Below are 17,073 nucleotides of genomic sequence, written 5' to 3'. Positions count from 1 at the left end.
CAGTCTCTATGAAGATGAGGATATTCTGTAAAGATTAAAGTATCAGGAGAAAGAACATTACTAATAATTAATATAACTGGTCTGATCAAGCACTCATTTAAATACCCCAAAACTGTTACATAATTTTTGGAAATCATATTTCCCGTTCTCCCACTTAACCTCTTTGATGCATGCCATCTAAAGCCCAGAGGTTTTGTTTGTTTGTTTGGTTGGTTGTTTGGTTTGGCTTGCCTCACCCAGGAACCATGTCCAAGAACGTGTAGTTTTCAAGAAGGACAGTAGGTGGCAGAAGAGGCCCGTTTTGCTGTTGTTAGCCAGTTCTGATTTCTCCTGCAGAATGGGTAACCCGAGGTTATAGGTAATACCATGGCCACATAGGCACCTGCGATCTTAGGGTACACTCAGAACTTTGCAATGATGTCATTTCCCTATGGGTTTCTCTAAGAACTTGAAAGCAAAATTAAATTTTATTCCATTGGACAGCTAGCTTGAGAGGTGTGCTATCGTTTCCAGAGTGATTTTAAAAACTGCTGTGAAGTCAAATAAGCAGAAAGCTATAATCGATGGAGCTAAACTAACTACTGTACTTAAAGGAAATGATGATAGTCATCGCTTAACCATACCTTTCTTCAAAGACAGCCTGACAAGTCAGAACGCTTGTTGACACACCTGCAATTCAACTGTTACACACTGATGACTTTTAGAAATCTAAATGATCCATGAATGTGGATACAAAACGAAAAACAGTTCAGAGGGATTTTGAGAAAAAAACGTTCTAAATATTGGTGAAAACTCAGGGGCTCTTTTGGGGCTGGAATGCTGCCGATCAAACCCCGGACCACAAGGTGCTAACCTCTGCCCCTCCGGAGACCCAAGAGGGGGAGAAGTTCTGAACTAAAAGGAAATGGGTCCAGACTGCAGGCCAGAACTACCAGGGGGTTTCGAGACTTTTTGCCCTGTTTAGAAGCCTGGTCTTGTTGCTTAGGTGTAAGAGACAAGAGGAATGTTGGAGTGGATGCTCGGGAGATGTGTCAGAAGGAGTAACAATGTAACTCCTCCAATCTATTTAGACTCTGTGGTAGAGCAAACCAGGGGCAGTAGACAGAGTAAAGACCGACCTTGCTAGATTAGTGATTCTCAACTTTACCTTCTCACTGTTGTTGTTGTTACCTTGTTTGCTTGTTGTTACCTTGTTACCTTGTTTGCTTGTTCGCTTGGCGGTCTCATTTTGTAGAGGAAGCGGGTCTGGAACTCACAGTGTAGACCAGGACAGTTCAGATACAGGCCAATCTCCCTTCCTGGGTCTCCTAAGTAGTATGATGGCGGGCATGGGCCACTATATCTGTCTCCCTTACCTTAAAACAAATGAAAGTCCAAAAAAACCCAAATAGCTAAAAGCAAAGTTCGCCTCTAAGGGAACTCCTTGGCAAAGAACGTTCTCGGCATGTGTGTGAGGAACGTGCGACTGAGTCCGTGTCTTGGCTCACATGCCCCACCAAAGTTAGTCTGTTAAGATGGGGGCTCCTTGCCATGCTTTTTTTTTTTATATATACCTTGTATCCTTTAAAGTGGATACAAGGCAGCTCAAAGAACTCTTGTGGTTTGAAAGCCTATCGTGATGGGTCTAGAGATAGCTCGGCAGTTAAGAGTGCTTGCTGCTCTTCAGGGTGCCCGCATTTGGTTCTTAGAACCTAAACCGCGATCCCTCTTCAAGTGTTCAAAGCTTAACATATAAGTGGCGCGCGCGCGCACACACACACATGTGCGTACACACACTTGAAAAAAGCAAAGCTATGATGTGGGCTTGGGGCAGAACCCAGGAAATGGAAGAGCAGGCAGGACCAGGGACCCCGTGGGAGTTGATTGGGGGCCTTGGTGACTCTGGATTCCCCACAGTCTCCAAAAAGCACCAAGGTTTTCTTTGGCTGCGAACATGGTGTACATATTATGGCTAAAGAAAACTGTGACAATCAAGAGGAAGAACTTCAAACCAGGAAAGTGAAAGGTTACAGAGAAGAAGAAACTTTAAAAATTCTTCCTGTGCAGGGTAAAGCTCAGTCAGATTCTCAGCGTGCACCAGGCCTGGTGGAGCCAACATCTCCGCTAACCTAATTATAGGTCTGCTGCGTTTAGTGTATAATCTGAGGCTTACAGCTAGCGCATCCCACGAACATTCGTTTCTCCCTTTGGATTTACTAGAGTGGAAAAATAATTTCCCTTCAGGCTGATATGCTCTGCCTCTTTTTTTTTTTCTATCTGTCTCTGTCTGTCTCTGTCTCTCTGTCTGTGTGTGTGTGTGTGTGTTTGTATGCACATGTATATGTATGTGTTTCAAGAAAAGGTTTCTCTGTGTATCCCTGGCTGTCCTCTATTTATACACCAGTCTGGCCTCTGCCTCCCAAGTGCTGGGATTAAAGCATGTTCCATACCAAGTGCGCTCTCTCTCTCTCTCTCAAAAAGTGTTTTTGCACAGTTTTGGGACAGTATAGGCCAGCCTGGCCTTGAACTAATTATGCAGCGGAAGATGCCTTTAACCGCCTGACCCTCCTGTCCCAGCCTTCCCTAGTGTTGTCATGCCCTTCCCCCTCCCAGGTTCCCCCTTAGCTCTATATTTCCAATGATACCTGGTTTTGTATCTAGATGTACCCATGTCTATCTCATGATCTCAACTCCAGAAATCTCAGTTGATTTCTAATGATGAAGAAGTAGGAGTCGGCTCACCTAGAATCTCCACTCACTGCTCCTGCTGTTGATTGTCGTATTGGTTCTAGTCACGTTAAATGCCCATTTTCATCATTGTCATAATATCCTTTAACTTTCTTTCTTTACTTTCTTTTAAATGAGGTCCTGCCCTTTAAGACCTGGACCCAAGCGATCCTCCTCCTTCAAGCCCCTAAGCAAATAGAACTGCAGGTTTGTGCAGAAGGGCTCTAGAACGCCTGATTATGGCAAACATGGCACTAAGGGTTTTGCATTTTACCCCCCCTCCCCCTTGCTAAAACCATTAGACTACACTTGGGAGGCAGAGGCAGGCAGATTTCTGAGTTCGAGGCCAGCCTGGTCTACAGAGTGAGTTCCAGGACAGCCAGGGCTACACAGAGAAACCCTATCTCGGGGGGGGGGGGGGGGGAAGCAAAAAACAAACAAACAAACAAACCCATTAGATTACATTCCTTAAGAGAGTTACCAAGGTTCTTTTATTTGGCCACTTCTTCCTCCTGAGGCTGACTACCAAGGTCCAGCTATCAAAGTGCTAAAGTCCAACAATCAGAAGCCCCCTTTGGCTCACCTAATTAATTTTCCCAATAAAAATTACACACTTCATCCTAACCAAGGGTTTCCCCTTCCCCTTTATAAACTGCCATTTGCCTGTGAGCTATGTCTGCCTCCCTCTATCCAGAGGCAGTTCTTTGTTCCCCAGGGGCAAATATCCCTTCCCTGTCTCCCCGGCTCCCTTAGCCCCTTTCCTTCTCCCTCACTGTCTCCTGTCTTTGTCTCTTATTCCTGCCCTTTCCCCCTCTGGGGCAAACAAATCTCCTTTGCACTGAGAACTTGGTCTTGGAGTGCCCTGTGCCAACCCTGGTCTTTTCACACGCCCCTTCTCACAGCTTACCTACCTTTTCTTAGGAAATTAAAAAGAGAAGAAACAGAAACTGTCTTTGCCACCAGGTTTTCTCATAACCCTCTCGAACCCCCATGTAGTATACGTGTGTGTTGCTGGTAATCAAACCCAGTCTGTTTGTGTGAAGTAAACTCACGGAGCTACAGTCTAGCCTCCTTCCTTTCCCTTTTGAACTGTTTCTGTTTTACTTTCACTATGATCTGAAACCCAGAACACTTTTTCAGTGTATTTCTGCTGCCCATGGGCTGGGTCTGTCACCTGCACAGCTCCCACACTGCGTGGTTCCGGCATTGCTTGGTTCCGGCATTGCTTGGTTCTGGCATTGCTTGGTTCCGGCATTGCTTGGTTCCGGCATTGCTTGCATCTATGCCTTTCTCTCTCCTCCATCTTCCTTTTTTTCTGGATGACATCCTCATAGAACTTTCTTAGGAAGGTAATGTGACAAGTGAACTCTGCTGGTCCATGAATGGTTCCTGAATGTCTTTATTTGCCTTCATTTATTTTTTCAGTACTGTTTTCCTTCCTTCCTTCCTTCCTTCCTTCCTTCCTTCCTTCCTTCCTTCCTTCCTTCCTTCCTTCCTTCCTTCCTTCCTTCCTTCCTCTTTTTCTTTTTGTTCCAGAACTGCAGATTGCACTAACCTTGCTCTGCTAGGTAAGTCTTCTGCTGCTCAGTTATACAGCCAGCCCCTGAATTTTAAAAACGTATTGCCTTGAGACAAGGTCTCACTAAATTGCTCATGGTATAGTCTGGTCTTGAATTCCTCATTCTCCTGCCTCAGCAGCCAGAGCAGCTGAGATTATAAGCTTGTGTTACCAGGCCTTGCTGCTTTTTTTTTTTCTATTTTGTGAAAAAAAGTCTTGTTTCTTAGCTCAGATATAGTCTAGTCTAGGTTCTAACTTGTAATCCTCCTGCCTCAGCCTCCAGAGTGTTTTTTTTTGTAGGCATTGCCTATAGCTGGTTTATATAGTAAATAATTTTCTTCCTCATTTTGAAAGTGCCATCTTGAGCTGGGCATAGTGGCACATGCCTTTAATCCAGCACTTGGGAGGCCGAGGCAGGCAGATCTCTGAGTTCGAGGCCAGCCTGGTCTACAGAGTGAGTTCCAGGTAGGTCAGGGCTGCATAGAGAAACCCTGTCTCAGAAGTGGGGCGAGGGGGTCTATATCAGCCCCTTTCTCATTTTTCCCTCCTCCCATACAGCCTGAGTTCACTCTTTCTGGGCAGCAACACCCCCTCCTTGTGCCCCTCCTGCCCGACCCCTCTTCTGTCACACTGCTGTGGTTTTTTTTTTTTCATCTCTGAGAAATGACTTGAAATCTCTCAGCTTCCAATGACCAGCCCATCTATCATTGTCTTAGTGTCCATCTTTTCATTATTTATTGCGTCAGAAGACTCTTCTGAAAGAAGCACAGTGTATTGGTTTGAACGAGATGCTCTCCATGGTCTCCTGATGTTGAGCATTTGGTCCCCAGTTGGCGCTGCTGTTTGGGAGGTTTGGGAAGACATGCCCTTGCTGGAGGAAGTATAGCACTGGGGGTTGTCTCTGAAGTGTCAAAGGCTCGTGCCATCCCCAGTCAGCTTCCTCTGCTTTGTGTCCTGCAGTTCAGTTTGTGAGCCCTTGGCTTCCTGCTCCTGCTGCCATGTTTTCTCTCTACTATCATAGACTCTCAGCCTCAGGAACCATGAGCCAAAATACTGTCTTCTATACGTTGTCTTGGTCATAGTGTTTTATTACAGCACCGAAGAAGTAACCAACACAGAAGTTAGTATGAGAGAGTGAACTATTGTTGTGACAGACCTGACCATGTTGGGTTTTGGACGAATGGGAAAGACTTTGGGACTTTGAACTAGAAAAGCAGTTGGGTGCTGTAAACAGAGCTTAATGGACCATAATAGTTGAATTTTGGACAACAGTAGCATTGACAACCATGTGGACTGGGAAGGCTCAACTCAAGAGATTTCTGAGGGGAACAATATTAGCAATTGGGCTAGAGACTATTTCTGTGATATTTGGCAAAGAGTTTTGCTGCTTTCTGTCCAGGTTTTAAGGCATTGACCAAGGCTAAATTTAAAAGTAATGGACTATTTCTTTGGTGGAGGAGAGCCTAACGTGGACTCTGTCTGGTGAATATTAATAATTGTTCTTGTATAAGTCTACAAAAAAAAAAAAGAACAGATGGGGGCAGAAAGAGAAGTTCAATTTTGAGAGAAAAAAGGCACACTGACAAACTTAATGTTACATTCAAGGCTTGTGCTGGAAGAGAGGCTGCAACTGTTAAGGAGATTGGTGCCCTTAAGAAGAGGCCTGCTTGGCACTGGGGGAAAAAGACCTGCATCTCCTGTCTACTTTCAAAGATTCTAACCCATCTGGAACCATGTACGCAAATAAACTCTTTCTTCTTAAATTGCCTTGGTCATTCCAGTATTCTGGGAGGCAGAGGCAGGCAGATTTCTGAGTTCGAGGCCAACCTGGTCTACAGAGTAAGTTCCAGGACAGCCAGGGCTACACAGAGAAACCCTGTCTTGGAAAAAAAAAACAAAACAAAAAAAACCAAACAAATTAAAAAAAAAAAAAAAACCAAACCCAACCCCACCCCCCAAAAATTGCCTTGGTCAAGGTATTTTATCACAACAAAAGAAAAGTGATTGTGGTGATTTGAATAAGAATGGCCCCCATAGTCTCAGATATTTGAATGCTTACTCATCAGGGAGTGGCACTGTTTGGAAAGGATTAAGAGGTGGGGCTTTGTTGGAGTAAGTGTGTCCCTGGAAGTGGGCTTTGGTATAGTCCCTCTCTCTCTTTACCTTTGAACCAGGATGTAGAACTCTCAGCTCCTTCTCGAGCACCATGTCTGCCTGCAAGCCGCCATGGTCCCCACCATGATGATAATGCACTAGTCTCTGAACTAAATTAAATACTTTCTTTTATAAGAATTGCCTTAGTCACAGTGTCTTTTGCAGAAGTAGAACAGTGCCTAAGAGTAACTAATACATATGATAAATCTATTTGTTCCATTTACTTTCTTGAATTGGATCCTATTTCATATAAACTGGATGGAATCCCTGCTCCCTCCCCCCCCCCCCCATTTTGTCTGTGTTTTTATAAATACCAGGACTGGCTCTTGTTCTCTTTTGCCAGAAACCATTGCTTTCATGTTTACATAGCAGTTTTGTAAGCTTGGCTAGGTCTCTGGATGTGTTTGGATTACTGATGAATTAACTCATGGCTCAGACTGGGAAGGGGACACGCAAGGAAGGCATGCTGACCGCAAGCTGAAGGGGACAGCCCTGATCATTCCTCAGAATACGTGTTTATTAGCTCACATGCTTCCTGGAACCGTGCTTTAGGTAGAAAAATCATTTTCTCATTCCTAACAAGTTTATCTTTCCAAGAACAAAGCAGATACAACCATTTATACCATCAAAGAATAAATAATGCCAATTAGCAAAGCACTTATGACTCACAAGCTCCTTCTGGTGTTGTGTCTAATAATCTGTCTGTTTGAGCTTAACAAGGTAATTATACTACAAAAGAGTGGAGAGCCGGTGGTGCATACCTGTAACTCCTACACTTAGGATGGAGACAGAGACCAAAAGTTTCAGGCAGCCTGTCTAAAGACCATCTCTGGAAAAAATGGGACTATTCTGAAAAGACTCTTGAGATCCTCGCTCTGACTCTCCAGATTCCTGAAACAAGGTTCCCCAGAGAACAGGAATCTCATGCTGAGAGAAGAAAAAGGGAAGAGACCTCTTCCACAGGAAGCTCACCATCCTTGCCATCCCAGGGGTCTCTGGGAGCGATGGTAGGGAAGGATCCACCCCCTACGGGAGCTGTGGAGCCACGCCTGAAAGACAGTTCCCTGAGAAACTCATTGGTGCCTTGTTTTCTGAAAGACCCTTTGAGAAGGGCAAATTTCATCTTGCACGCATTGATGGCTGCGATGACAGGGTACCCGACCCCTCCAATCCTTAGTGCGTTCTCCAGTTCATACTGGGCTCCAGCTCCTGTCCACATCCACGCCCACAACCACATTTTCTTCTTTTTTTAAATTTATTTTATTTATTTTTTTATTGATATATTTTTTATTTACATTTCAAATGATTTCCCCTTTTCTGGGTCCCCACTTCCCGCAAGTCCCATAAGCCCTCTTCCCCCCCCCCCCCTGTTCCTCAATCTACCCCTTCCCACTTCCCTGTTCTGGTATTCCCCTATACTCTTGCACTGAGTCTTTCCAGAACCAGGGGCCACTCCTCCATTCTTTTTGGACATCATTTAATATGTGGATTATGTCTTGGATATTCAAAGTTTCTAGGCTAATATCCACTTATCAGTGAGTGCATACCATGATTGATCTTTTGAGACCAGGTGACTTCACTTAGTATGATGTTCTCCAGCTCCATCCATTTGTCTAATAATTTCATGAATTCATTGTTTCTAATGGCTGAATAGTACTTCATTGTGTAAATATACCACATTTTTTGTATCCATTCCTCTGTTGAAGGACACCTGGGTTCTTTCCAGCTTCTGGCTACTACAAATAGGGCTGCTATGAACATAGTGGAGCATGTGTCCTTATTGCATGCTGAAGAATCTTCTGGGTATATGCCCAGGAGTGGTATAACAGGGTCCTCAGGAAGTGTCATGCCCAGTTTTCTGAGGAACCACCAGACTGATTTCCAAAGTGATTGCACCATCTTGCAATCCCACCAGCAGTGGAGGAGTGTTCCTCTTTCTCCACATCCTCGCCAACACCCGCTGTCTCCTGAGTTTTTGACCTTAGCCATTCTGACTGGTGTGAGGTGAAATCTTAGGGTTGTTTTGTTTTGCATTTCCCTAATGATTAATGATGTTGAACATTTCTTAAGGTGTTTCTCAGCCCTCTGAAGTTCTTCATGTGAAAATTCTTTGTTTGGCTCCGTACCCCACTTTTTAATGGGGTTATTTGGTTCTCTGGGTTCTACCTTCTTGAGTTCTTTGTATATATTAGATATAAGCCCTCTGTCGGATTTAGGATTGGTGAAGATCCTTTCCCAATCTGTTGGTTGATGTTTTGTCCTTTTGACAGTGTCCTTTGCCTTACAGAAACTTTATAGTTTTATGAGGTCCCATTTGTCAATTCTTGATCTTAGCTCATAAGCTATTGGTGTTCTATTCAGGAACTTTTCCCCTGTGCCCATGTCCTCAAGGGTCTTCCCCAGTTTCTTTTCTATTAGTTTCAGTGTGTCAGGTTTTATGTGGAGGTCCTTGATCCATTTGGAGTTGAGCTTAGTACAAGGAGATAAGAATGGATCGATTCGCATTCTTCTGCATGCTGACCTCTAATTGAACTAGCACCATTTGTTGAAAAGACTATCTTTTTTCCACTGGATGCTTTCAGCTCCTTTGTCGAAGATCAAGTGACCATAGGTGTGTTGGTTCATTTCTGGGTCTTCAATCCTATTCCATTGATCCGCTTGCCTGACATTGTACCAATACAATGCAGTTTTTATCACTATTGCTCTGTAGTAAAGTTTAAAGTCTGGGATACTGAATCCCCCTGAAGTTCTTTTACTGTTGAGAATAGTTTTAGCTATCCAGGGTTTTTGTTATTCCAGATGAATTTGAGAATTGCTCTTTCTAGCTCTATGAAGAACTGGGTTGGGATTTTTATGGGGATAGCATTGAATCTGTAGATTGCCTTTGACAAGATGGCCATTTTAACTATATTAATCCTGCCAATCCACGAGCATGGAAGATTTTTCCATTTTCTGAGATCTTCGATTTCCTTCTTCAGAGATCTGAAGTTCTTGCCATATAGGTCTTTCACTTGTATGGTTAGAGTCACCCCAAGATACTTTATGCTGTTTGTAGCTATTGTGAAGGGAGTCATGTCCCTAATTTCTTTCTTAGTCTGCTTATCCTTTGAATATATAAAGGCTACTGATTTGCTTGCATTGATTTTGTAGCCAGCCACTTTGTGAAGTTGTTTATCAGCTGTAGGAGTTCTCTAGTAGAGTTTTTAGGGTCACTTAAGTATACTATCATATCATCTGCAAATAGTGATAGTTTGACTTATTCCTTTCCAATTTGTGTCTCTTTGACTTCCTTATGTTGTCTAATTGCTCTAGCTAGGACTTCAAGAACTATATTGAAAAGATATGGAGAGAGGGGGCAGCCTTGTCTAGTCCCTGATTTTAGTGGGATTACTTCAAGTTTCTCTCCATTTAGTTTGATGTTGGCGACCGGTTTGCTGTATATTGCTTTTACTATGTTTAGATATGGGCCTTGAATTCCTGTCCTTTCCAAGACTTTTAGCATGAAAGGATGCTGAATTTTGTCAAATGCTTTTTCAGCATCTAATGAAATGATCATGTGGTTTTTTTCTTTGAGTTTGTTTATGTAGTGGATAGCATTTATGGATTTCCTTATATTGAACCATCCCTGCATCCCTGGGATGAAGCCTACTTGATCATGGTGGATGATTGTTTTGATGTGTTCTTGGATTCGGTAGGCAAGAATTTTATTTAGTATTTTTGCATTGATATTCATAAGGGAAATTGGCTGAAATTCTCTTTCTTAGTTGGATCTTTGTGTGGTTTTGGTATCAGTGTAATAGTGGCTTCGAAGAAGGAGTTGGGTAGTGTTCCTTCTGTTTCTATTTGGTGGAAAAGTTTGAAGAGTATTGGTGTTAAGTCTTCTTTGAAGGTCTGATAGAATTTTGCACTGAAGCCATCTGGTCCTGTGCTTTTTTTGGTCGGAAGCCTATCTATGACCCCTTCTATTTCTTTAGGGGTTATGGGTCTGTTTAGATGGTCTATTTGATCCTGGTTTAATTTTGGTAATTGGTATCTGTCTAAGAAAATGTCCATTTCCTCCAGATTCTCCAGTTGTGTTGAGTACAGGTTTTTGTAGTAGGATCTGATGATTTTTTCAATTTCCTCGGTTTCTGTTGTAATATCTCCGTTTTCATTTCTAATTTTGTTAATTTGGATACTTTCTCTGTGCCCTTTGGTTAGTCTGGCTAAGGGTTTATCTGTCTTGTTGATTTTTTCAAAGAACCAGCTTTTGGTTTTGTTGATTTTTTTGTATGGTTCTCTTGGTTTCTACTTGATTGATTTCAGCCCTGAGTTTGATGATTTCCTCTCTTCTTCTCCTCCTGGGTGAATTAGCTTCTTTTTGTTTCAGGGCTTCAGTTGTTCCATTAATCTTCTAGTGTATGCTCTCTTGAAATTCTTTTTGGAGACACTCAAAGCTATGAGTTTTCCTCTTAGCACTGCCTTCATTGTGTCCCATAGATTTGTGTATGTTGTGCCTTCATTTTCATTAAATTTTAAGAAATCTTAGAATTTGATTTCTTTCTTTATTTCTTCCTTGACCAGGGTATCATTGAGTAGAGTATTGTTCATTTTCCATGTGTATGTGGACTTTCTGTTGTTTTTATTATTAAAGACCACTTTTACTCCATAGTAATCTGATAGGAGGCATGGGATTATTTCAATCTTCTTATATTTGTTGAGATCTGTCTTGTGGCCAACTATATGATCTATTTTGGAGAAGGTACCATGAGGTGCTGAGAAAAAGGTATATTCTTTTGCTTTGGGATGAAAAGTTCTATATATATCTGTTAACTTCAATTGGTCCAAAGCTTCACTAGTTTCACTGTCTCCCTGTTTAGTTTCTGTTTTCCTGATCGGTCCATTGGTGAGAGTGGAGTGTTGAAGTCACCCACAATTATTGTGTTAGGGGCAATGTGTGCTTTGAGCTTTAGTAAAGTTTCTTTTATGAATGAGGGCACCCTTGTATTTGAGGCATAGATGTTCAGGATTGAGAGTTCTTCTTGTTGGATTTTTCCTTTGACCAGCAAGAAGAAGTGACCTTCCATGTCTCTTTTGATGACATTAGGTTGAAAGTCAATTTTATCTGATATTAAAATGGCAACTCTGGCTTGTTTCCTGGGACCATTTGCTTGTAGAATTGTCTTCCAGCCTTTTACTCTAAGGTAGTTTTTGTCTTTGACACTGAGGTGTGTTTCCTGCATGCAGCGAAATGTAGGGTCCTGTTTATGTAACCAGTCTGTTAGTCTATTTCTTTTTATTGGGGAATTGAGTCCATTGATATTAAGAGATATTAAGGAGTAGTGGTTATTGCTTCCTATCATTTTTTATTTTAATTTTATACGTGTGTGGCTATCTTCTTTGGGTTTGATGAAAGAAGCTTAATATCCTGCTTTTTCCAGGGTGTAGTTTCCCTCGTTGTAATGGTGTTTTCCCCCTATTATCCTTTGTAGGGCTGGGTTGTGGAAAGATATTGTGTAAATTTGGTTTTGTCATGGAATATCTTGGTTTCTCCATCTATAGTAATTGAGAGTTTCACTGGGTATAGTTGTCTCGGCTGGCATTTCTGTTCTCTTAGAGTCTGCATGAGCTCTGCCCAGGATCTTCTAGCTTTCATGGTCTCTGGTGAGAAATCTGGTGTAATTCTGATAGGTCTTCCTATATATGTTACTTGCCCCTTTTCTCTTACTGCCCTAAGTATTCTTTCTTCGTTTAGTACATTTGGGGTTTTGATTATTATGTGATGGGAGGTATTTCTGTTCTGGTCCAGTCTGTTTGGAGTTCTGTAGGCTTCTTGTATATTCATGGGCACCTCTCTCTTTAGGTTAGGGAAGTTTTCTTCCATAATTTTGTTGAAGATATTTGCTGACCCTTTAAGTTGTAAATCTTCACTCTCATCAATGCTTATAATCCTTAGATTTGGCATTCTCATTGTGTCCTGGATTTCCTGGATGTTTTGGGTTACAAGCTTTTTGCATTTTGCATTTTCTTTAACTGCTGAGTCCATGGTTTCTATGGTATCTTCGGCATCTGAGATTCTTTCTTTTATCTCTTGTATTCTGTTGTTGATATTTGTGTCTATGGTCCCTGATTTCTTCCCAAGGTTTTCTATCTACAAAGTTGTCTCCCTTTGAGTTTTCTTAGTTGTTTCTACTTCTGTTTTTAGATCCTGGAAGTTTTTGCTCAGTTCCGTCATTTGCTTGTTTGTGTTTTCCTCTAATTCTTTAAGAGATTTTTGTGTTTCCTCTTTCATGACTTCTTCCTGTTGATCAAAGTTCTCCTGTATTTCTTTAAGTGATTTTTGCATTTCCTCCTTATTGGCTTTTGTATTCTCCTGAATGTCTTTCAATGATTTTTGTGTTTCCCTTGTAAGGGCTTCTACTTTTTGATCCATTTTCTCCTGAATTTCTTTAAGTATGTCCTTCATGTGTTCCTGTACCAGCATCATGACCAGTGATTTTTAAATCCAAATCTTGTTTTTCTGGTGTGTTGGGGTATCCAGGACTTGCTATTGTTGGAGAATTGGGTTCAGATGCTACCATAATGCCTTGGTTTCTGTTAGTAACGTTCCTACGTTTGCCTTTAGCCATCTAGTTCTCCCAGGTGTTAGATGGTCTTATTGTCACTGGCTGGTGCTTCAACCTACTGTGGATCTTTAAGGTTATTTCTGCAACACTGGATGACTGGGTTTCCTCTGGCACAGATTACTGATATGCTGCCTTCCTCTTTTGTGCCTTTGGAGCCCTGCTCAGTCTTGCCTCAAGCAATGTTATACTTAGGTTGTCAAGGTCAACCAGGTGTTCTCTGTCTGCTCTATTATGGAGCGAAGATGGTGTGGTGGGGGTCACTCCCTCTGTTGATTCTCACATAGGGCATAGGTACCATGACGGACTGGCTTACAGATGAACCGCCTATGTGCTCAGTTCCTGAGTGCAGGCAGAACCCTGGAGATTTGCACCCCCAGAGATCTAAAGCTCAGGGTGATCTAGTACCTAGTGACCCTTTTGTGTCCTGGCAGGGAACGAATATGGCCACAGGGAATCTCTTCCTTTGTTGCTCTCTGGGCAGGACACAGGTCCCGTGCCCAGCAGGCTGGCAGACAAACCTCCTATGTGTTCAGTTCTTTGGTTCAGGCAGACCCCTGGCGGTTTGCACCACCAGAGATCTAAAGCTCAGGGTGATACAGTACCTAGTGACCCTTTTCTGTCCCGGCAGGCAGTGAATATGGCCGAGGGGCTTCTCTCCACATTTTCTTCTTGTACTTGTCAGCCAGTCTCAGAAAAACTTCCAAGTAAGAGTTTCTGCCTGCAGCTCCAGTGTCCAGGATGTCAGGCAGTAGGGGCACGACGCAGAGCTGATGCTCCTCGCATGTCTTCTTGGCTATGTCTTCATTGATTGTCTCAAGCAGCTCTGGAGGTGGGGCATTTTCAGAGAACAAATCCAGAGCCCTTGACACTATGTCAAATCTTGTCCATCCACCATCATAGTCCACAGGAGACTCACCTTTCTGAAATATCTTGATTGTAGGGAATCCTTTAGTCCTGTATCAGCTGGCCAGAACCTGATTCAGGGTGGCATCCATGGTGGCATCCATGGTGGCATCCACAGCTGCCATCCAGTTTCACATTTCCCTTTGTTTTCTCCGTTACCTCTGTGGCCGTAGGAGCCCATTCTGGCTCCAAGTTTTTGCAGTGTCCACACCACGGAGCATAAAACCCAACCATGCAAACATCTTCACTGTCAAGGACATTCTTATCAAAGGTGTCTTCTATCAGCTCTACCACGCCCTTCTTACTTGAACTATCACCTCTGCCCTGCTTTCCAGAACTATACCCACCACTCCACCCAGCAAGGCCATCCTTTATAAACTGGCACAAGGCACTGAGGGCAGCATGTACAATGACTTCTCCAGTTCTGCCACCCTGGTAATCTTCTGGTTTGTTTTTGTTAGCTCCAAATATCTTGATGGTAGGTGTACTGGCTAGTTTCATGTGTCAACTTGACACAGGCTGGAGTTATCACAGAGAAAGGAGTTTCAGTTGGAGAAGTGCCTCCATGAGATCCAACTGTGAGGCATTTTCTCAATTAGTGATTAAGGGGGAGGGACCCTTGTGCGTGGTGCCATCCCTGGGCTGGTATTCTTGGGCTCTATAAGAGAGCAGGCTGAGCAAGCCAGGGGAAGCAAGCCAGTAAGAAACATCCCTCCATGGCCTCTGCATCAGCTCCTGCTTCCTGACCTGCTTGAGTCCAGTCCTGACTTCCTTTAGTGATGAACTGCAACATGGAAGTGTAAGCTCAATAAACCCTTTCTTCCCCAACTTGCTTCTTGGTCCTCATGTTTGTGGGGGAATAGAAACCCTGACTAAGACAAATTGATACCAGCGTAGTGGGGTATTCCTGTGACAACCCAACCATGTTTTGGGGAGGACTGTGGAAGGACTTTGGAACTTTGAGCTAGAAAAGCCATTAGAATATTAAGAGCTCAGTGGAAAGTTCTGTAGGAGCTTGGAAGACAATGTTAAGAACAGTGCAAAAGATGGAGGCCTGGCTTGTGAAATTTCAGAGGGAAGATTAAAGACTCTTACAGTGGCCATGTTTTGATTGTGAAGATTCTGTGGTTTTGGTTAGCTGGGACTGAAGAATCAGCTGTGAGTAACAAGATACCAGAACCACTAAGGCAAACCTTTGTGTTACTGGGACTATTGATGCTGGTTAGCTGGAGCTAAGAAATTAGCGGTGATTAAGAAGAGACCAGCATCACTGAGATGAAATCTTCTTGGAAGTGTTTTCTGAGAGCACAGAGAGTGTGTTCCAGAGATAGCCACAGTTGTGTTTTGTGCTGTGGCTGGACTTGGTACTGTGTAAGCATCACCCAGATGGTACTGGTTTTGAAGGCCTGAAGGGGTCATGAAGAGCAGCTGAGGTTCTTGGCACAGTGAGAGGCCACGGAAGGCCATTGGTGAAGGTGCAGCCTCAGTTGCAATTGATGGCCCAGAACTTGAAGGGGTCATGCATAGGAGCAGAGGCTTGTCACCATGAAGAGAGCCTATGAGACTATTGATGAAGCCTAATTACAGTGGAAGATAGCAGTGTTTTGGAGATGCCAGTACCATGTGATGACCACCAAGAACAGCAGCAGCAGTGGAGTACAGGCAGCTGGAGCCTAGAAGACAAGCTGTGTGCTACAAAGGGCAGAGCTGAAGAAGTGACCCAAGCCCTTGGAGGAGCCCAGAAGATCGTGAGTTGGATCCCAGACATTGAACCATTGGAGTTTGAGTTTTGCTTTTGGTTGTGACTGTGCCCTGATATGTTTTCCTCTTGAAGGAAGAAAGTATTTTAGTGGAGCCCACAGTTGAGAGACTTTGAATTTTAAAAGACTTTGAATTTTAAAGATATTGGACATTTTAAGGTGATTGAACTTTTAATATGTAAATACTGTGGAACTTTTAAAGTAATTTAGATCTTGGGGATGAATAAGAAAGTAAGGGCTGAGGCTTAATAGTGATATGTTTGTGTGTCAAGTTGACAAGGGGTCAATTGTACTGGCTAGTTTCATGTGTCAACTTGACACAGGCTGGAGTTATCACAGAGAAAGGAGTTTCAATTGGGGAAGTGCCTCCATGAGATCCAGTTGTGGGGCATTTTCTCAATTAGTGATCAAGTGGGGAGGGCCCCTTATGGGTGGTACCACCTTTGGGCTGGTGCTCTTGGGTTCTATAAGAGAGTAGGCTGAGCAAGCTAGGGGAAGCAAGCCAGTAAGAAACATCCCTCCATGGCCTCTGCATCAGCTCCTGCTTCCTGACCTGCTTGAGTTCCAGTCCTGACTTCCTTTAGTGATGAACTGCAACATGGAAGTGTAAGCTCAATAAACCCTTTCCTCCCCAACTTGTTTCTTGGTCCTCATGTTTGTGCGGGAATAGAAACCCTGACTAAGACAGTAGGAAATCCCTGGACACCATACTGACCTCCCAGGGACTGATGTTTATCTGCATCGACTGCTCCAATGACTTTAACAACATCTTTCAATGCAGTTGCTGCTTTCTTCCATTCTGGTCTTAACTTCTAACAATGACCAGACCATGGTGCATAAAATTCTACAAGCCACAGACTATCACTCTGAATAACTTCTCTGTTGAAGTTTGATGGTATTAACTCAGTGACATCATCACTAGAGGAATACAGACCACTGACTGCTAGAAAGAAGGTATAGCTCACCAGACTGAGCACCAGGCGAGACATGCCGATCACCAGCATTCAGTCCATGCCACTGCCTCGGCTCTCCAAAGCAGCTCTTATAAGGACAAGATTTAATTGGGGCTGACTTACAGGTTCAGAGGTCTGGTCCATGATCATCAAAGAGGGAGCATGGCAGCATCCAGAAAGGTATAGTGCAGGAGGAGCTGAGAGTTCTACATCTTCATCTGAAGGCTGCTAGGAGATGGCTTGCTTCCACGCAGCTAGGATGAGGGTCTTAAAGCCCATACCCACAGTGACACACCTACTCCAACAGGGCCACACCTTCTAATAGTGCCATGCCCTGGGCCGAGCATATACAAATTAACACAATGGAATATTTTTCTTTTTTCATCAATTGTGATCGATAGTTTGATGAGTATAATAATTTGGGCTGGCATTTG

The 17,073-nt window shown here is 43.2% G+C and overlaps 1 pseudogene; it reads right to left on the bottom strand.

Annotated features, from left to right (window-relative positions):
• Nucleotides 1-7,340: 7,340 nt before the first annotated feature.
• On the bottom strand, nucleotides 7,341-16,690 carry LOC127666684 (protein disulfide-isomerase A6-like; annotated as a pseudogene).
• Between the last annotated feature and the right edge of the window lie 383 nt (nucleotides 16,691-17,073).

Source organism: Apodemus sylvaticus, chromosome 16, assembly GCF_947179515.1.
Source record: "Apodemus sylvaticus chromosome 16, mApoSyl1.1, whole genome shotgun sequence".
In the NCBI taxonomy this organism is placed as follows: Eukaryota; Metazoa; Chordata; class Mammalia; order Rodentia; family Muridae; genus Apodemus; species Apodemus sylvaticus.
The sequence above is the reverse complement of the archived record's forward strand: the minus strand, read 5'-3'. Positions and strand labels throughout refer to the sequence as shown.